This window comes from Leptonychotes weddellii, chromosome 3 (assembly GCF_054177405.1).
Source record: "Leptonychotes weddellii isolate Sample4059 chromosome 3, ASM5417740v2, whole genome shotgun sequence".
NCBI classification, from domain to species: Eukaryota; Metazoa; Chordata; class Mammalia; order Carnivora; family Phocidae; genus Leptonychotes; species Leptonychotes weddellii.
Window position 1 is genome coordinate 5,399,304 of NC_138371.1, and position 5,985 is coordinate 5,405,288.

Genomic DNA, 5,985 nt, shown 5'->3' on the forward strand with positions numbered 1-5,985 from the left:
GGGGCTCGAACTCACAACCCTGAGATCAAGAGTCACACGCTCCACCGACTGAGCCAGCCGGGCAGAAAGGGGCCTTTCTTTATCATCTCTCTAATAATTTGAGACTTCATGAAAGAAAAATAAAACAGGTTAGAAAATGTTTTAAAAATCTTAAAGAATAAAATTTTAATAACTACTGCCACAAAGCATACCCCCCAAATTCCTATTTCATGAAAACTAATTCTGATGCAGTCTTGTTATAATATTTGTCTGAATAAAAATTCAACATGGAATCTGTTTTCCATTCCTGATGGGTTCATTGTTCAAGTGCCATCAAGGTGACATTGTAACCATATTTTTCTGGGGAGAGGAACTGATTCATTGTTTTAAAACCTGTTCCAAGAATAGATTTTCACTAATAATTGAGTTTCATTAACAACAAAAACATAGTGACATTACACTATGTGAGAGTAGACAGTAAAAATAAAGGAGCGAATTTATCTGTTTCTTCGACAGATGTTGGCTGGACGTCCGCCATGTGTCAGCCGGTGTATGAAAGACCTAGACTGTGAGTCGTGAATAGCTTGAAACCAAATAGTTGTCAGGAGGAAGGCAAGCACAGGAATGATGAAGATGCTCCTTACTGCTGCTGAAAGCTGATATTTATTCAGGACTTCATGCCCAAAGCTGGGCTAAGTGTTGTACAATCATTAGCTCACAAAATTGTCACAATAACACTATGAAGTTGTTACAACTCCAATTCTCATTTTGCAGATTAGAAAAAGAGGCTTATTAAATTAAATTAATTTGCCCGAAACATATGTATAGGCTGGAGCCTATACTGACAAACAAGATCTGATTCCAAAGCCTGTGTTTTTCATTTCCATATCATCGGGAGAGATAGAAAGGGAGCTGTGGGCACGGAAAGAATAGTATTAGACGCTAGATAAATTTCAGAATTAAAATCTGCACATGGAAGCCATAAAGAGAGGAAGCACCCTCTGTGATGTGGAGAAGCAGCTGAGAAGTTCTCTCAGAATGCAGATGAGAAGGACAAAAAGTGGAGCACTGGAGAATGTGAAAGATATCATGGTAATTGGAATTTCTGCGGAAGAGATCAGAAGCCATGGAAAAGAAGGAATGATATATGATAGAATAAAAATTCCTTTATTTAAGAAAAACTCGATTCTGCACCTTGAAAAGATTCATTAAGTACAGACTAAAATTACCAAAAAAATAGGAGCAATAAATATGTTCTGTGTATTCTTATCTTAAGCGAAAAACAAGAAAATGCACAGATCCTAAGTGTTTTGTTCTAAAAGTTTCGACGCATAAATAGAATAGAAAATAACTCCCAAACCCTAGTAAGTGCCCTCGTGCTCCCTTAATCATTCTTACTCCCAGAGGCAGCCACCATTCTGTCTTCTCTCACTGTAGATTAGTGTTGCCTGTACTTGAATTTCACATAGATGGAACTGTACGGTGTTTAACTGTCTGGCTTCTTTTCTCTCCATACGTCTTCGCGATCCATCAGTGGTTTATTTCTTTCTATTGCTGAGACATACTCCATTGTATGAATAAACAGCAATCTGTTTGTCATTTCTCTTGCTAATGAACATTTGGATTGCTTCCAGTTTTGGGCCATAATAAATAAAGTTGCTATGAACGTTCTCTTACGAGGCTTCTTGTAGACATATGTTCTCACTTCTCTTGGGTAAATACCTAAGAGAGGATGCGCTGCTACAGGGCGAGCTTGTGTTCAACTTCACAGGAAACCACCCAGAGCTCTACAAAGTGGTTGTTTTGTCTTATGTGCTCAGCAGTAGTGTCTCAGAGTCCTATTTGCTCCACATCCTGGCCAACTTCTGGTGCTCTCGGTATTTTTCATTTTAATTTGAGTATGAAGTGATAGTTTGCTGGTGGTTTTCATTTTCACTTTCCTGAAGACCAGTGACACTGAGCATCTTTTCCTGTGCTAACTGGTCATTGTCTTCCTTGGTGAAGTGTCTGTTCAAATCGCTGGCCCGTTTTTAACATGATGGCCTCTCACAATAAGCCAGGTGAGAGGTTATGAAGACCTGAACTGAGGTTGTCATAATGGTGATAACAAGAATGGTGTGAGAGCGAGGGAGGGCAAAGTGAAGGCTGACCACTGGATGTCTGCTGTGGTGGATAATGGAGGTAATGGTGAGTTCATTCAGACATGGGGGCTTGTGGTCCTAACCATTTCAACACTGCTAACATGACTCAGCAGAAATCTTGGAGGATGACTTCTTCACACCTGGTCTTCACCCAACACCCACCCCCAGCCTCTACTGTCTACATCACTTCTACATCTGGTACCCTCTTGGGAGCACACCTAGAACTAAAACAACTGTATTAAATTATAAACTTATAAGTGCATAAATTTCATCCCCGTTAATCTGAAGTAACCTATGTGTCTCATTGTTTGAGAAGTTTCTAGGAGGTCTCCATGGGAGAATTTTTTTTAAGTGTTAAGTTTTCAAAGTCAACAAAAGCTGCTCTAAAGTTTTGTGTTATATTTATGGCCCCCTGATGCCTATATTTAATTTGGTTTGGATTTCTGTAAGAAACATATTTCATCATGTAATCCCCAATAATCCTGCCCAAGAACACAGCTTCCTTGGGGTTGTTGAAGTCATGACTCTTGTATGCTCTAAATAAACACGGGTGGCTCTTGGAGTTGTATGTCATCTACAAATAATGGTGTTTTCACCTGGTTTTTATGGAGGCCGACCTGTGGATAGAATAAATCCACTTCTCAGTTATCCAGAAGTCTTGCATCATGGAAGTGTTTATACCTTGTTTAGAACAAGCTTAGTCACAGTGTGCTTGCACTTCATGAAGCCATGACGAAAATCTCTCTTTAAAAGCCTTTTCTGAGTCATTTCCAGAAAAATCCTTATGCCTTCTTGGCTTCCATTTCCCATTATTCTCCTTCATTTGAGTGTGTGTTTGAACACATGACGCATTATAAATGCTTTCATGTGGAAGTTCCCAAAGCAGGAAGCATGAAATGAGCTCAGTCAGCTTTATTATATATAACTTTGCTTTCACTTAGCCATTAATGTGCAAATGATGGAATTCGTTTTCTAGTAATCACATTGGTTAGATCCAAGAAACACGTTTGCACAAAATGAAACAAATAAGAAGTGCATTTTGGATGGTGTGAAAGAGAACAGCCTAGTGTCGCTTAGATTATAGCATGTACACCATGGATGCATGGGTTGTGATTTTAGTGTGCTGTTTATTTCTGTGATATCTTGCTTCATTTTGCCCTGAGAAGTATGGGGAGACATGTATTACCAAACTGTAATAAAATACTGTATTGTAGCTGTTGATTGAAAAAAAAAATCCCCCAAAGCATGAGATTTTGACAATAGAGACAAGAAACCAACTCAACTATAAAGGGAATTCTCAGAAGCAGAAAATGTTGTAGAGGAAGTAGAAGCAGAACCCATAGAAATAATACCCGAAAATTTTCCTTGGCTGAAGACAGATACAAGCCTGCAAGTTGAAGGGCCCACCAACACCAAGAAAAATAAGTAGAAGGAGACCTATAGACAGTGAAGATGTATTTCAAGGCTAAAGGGACCTATTCTTAGCACCTAGGGTGAGCATGTTAAAGGTAAACATACAGTCAGATTGGCTTCAAACTTATCTTCTGCAGGACAAAGTGTTAAAAATCAACATGTCAGTATCTCTACAATTTTGAAGGAAAATTACTGTAAGCCGATTCTTTAACTTGCCAAGCTATTGTTTATGTGTGAGAGTAACATATAGATTCTTAGATATAGAGGAATTTAAAAAGTATACCATTTTAGTTTCCTACTGTTGCCATAACAAACCATCACAAACTTAGTGGCTTAAACAGCACAGCTTTGTTATTCTCTCTTAGTTCTAGGGGTGAGACATCCTAGAATCAAGGGCTGCATTCCTTCTGGAGGTTCTAGGGGAGATTCCTCTCCTTTGCCTTTTTCAGTCCCTAGAACTCATCCATATTCCTGGTCTTGCGGTTCCTTCTTCTGTCTTCAAAGCTAGCACAGTTGCATCTCTGACCATTCACCCATCCTCCCAGGTCCCTCTGAGGCTCCTGTTCTGCCTCTCTCTTCCATTTAAAAGGACCCATGGGATTACACTGGGCTAACCCAGATGACCCATAATCTCCCCACCTCAAGATCCTTAATTTAATGACAACAACAAAGTCCCTTTGTCATGTAAGTTAATATGTTCACAGGTCCTGAGAATTAGGAGAATTTTGTGGGTTGGGGGGTATTATTCTGACTACCACATATACCAAACAAGCCCCTTGAAAAAAGGTAAAGATCATATAAATTTAAAATTCAGTTGGAAGAGGGGCGCCTGGGTGGCTCATTCTGTTAAGCGTCTGCCTTCCACTCAGGTCATGATCTCAGGGTCCTGGGACTGAGCCCTGTGTCAGGCTCCCTGCTCAGTGGGGAGTCTGCTTCTTTTCCCTCTGCTCCTTCCCCTGTTCGTGCTCTCTCGCTTGCTCACTCTCTCAAATAAATAAATAATATCTTTAAAAAAAATAAAATTCAGTTGGAAGAAAACATATGAGAATAGTCAAATTTTGAAAACAGAAAAGGAATGATTGGGACATACCCTAATAATCTCTAAAATTGTAGAGTTACAGTATAATTGACACCAGAACAAAGAGATTGAAAGTCCACGAATAGTTCCAAACGTCCACATGAATTTAAAGCGATGAGAGAATGAGAAAGAAATCCAGTACAGCTTGTTAGGAAAACTAACAAATCATTTGAGGGGGGATAAAAGGTTAAAACCTGAACTTGTATCTTATGCCCACAGACAGTAAAGATTTAAATATACATATTTTTTTAAAAAATGAAACCATGAAGCTATTGGGAGAAATTTTTATTTTATTTATTTATTTTTAAAGATTTTATTTTTAAATAATCTCTACACCCAACATGAGACTTGAACTCACAACCTGGAGATCAAGAGTCACACACTCCATGGACTGAGCCAGCCAGACACCCCTACTGGGAGAAAATTTTAGTGAATAATTCTGTAATTTTAAAATGAAGATGATTTTCTAACTGTAACTCCCAAGCCAGAAACCTTTAAAGGGAAATAATGGATGTATATGAAGACATAAACAGCTAAATAATAATAAAAATGATTTCTATATGACCAAAATGGTTGAAAGACCTATGATAAGTTATTTATAACAAAATTGGCAAAAGTCAATGTCCTTCTTATATAAAAAGCCTTTACAAATCAATAATTAAGAGACAAGAGAAAAGTGGGCAAAGGATATAAATACACACTTTGGAAAAAGAATTGAACAGAACAAGCAAACATGAAAAGAGTACATGTCAGAGGAACCAATGATTTTTTTTTCCAGAAAGAATCAAATAAGAGCAATCAAATCAGGGTGCCATAAGTCCTGATTATGCAGAGATGCTAATCACAAATCATGCAAACTTTAATCATCATGTTCCAATCTGCCCTCTAAAAGCAGGAACAGGTAAAGATTATCCTACCTGACAATCCCAATGATTTTTTTTTTTTTTAGATAGTATTCTGTTTTGGTGTGAGTGGTTTTAATTGGTTCAAACTTTCTGCAAGCTAACAACATTTAATAGAATTTCAGATGTGTATATTCTTTGTAGCAGCGAGTATAATTCTTCACCAGGTGGCTGGAATAATGCCTTGGCCAGCAGGCCTGAGTTATGCAGCTCCCATAGGCTCTCCCCTCTCTTGGTGATGGGCAGGGGGACACCTTGTTTTCATTTAGTACCTTCCTTCCCTCCCTCCCTCCCGCTCCGTTCCGCTCCTCTCCATCATATGCGCTGACCCAGCAGATCCCTTCAAGTCATACTCAACTATTGAAAATTCAGGGATGGGGAGGGCAGTCATGGCCCTGTGAGAATAGCCTGAGTGTGGGCAAGCATAATGCATCCATTCCTATGGCCCTCACCCCAGGTTGGGGTTGGCAGA

The 5,985-nt window shown here is 38.9% G+C and overlaps 1 non-coding gene across 1 annotated transcript; it reads right to left on the reverse strand.

Annotated features, from left to right (window-relative positions):
• Positions 1-5,394: 5,394 nt before the first annotated feature.
• LOC115944980 (U8 small nucleolar RNA) lies at positions 5,395-5,535 on the reverse strand. Its single transcript, XR_004079465.2, has one exon. It is a non-coding gene; the product is annotated as a U8 small nucleolar RNA (small nucleolar RNA).
• Positions 5,536-5,985: the final 450 nt, after the last annotated feature.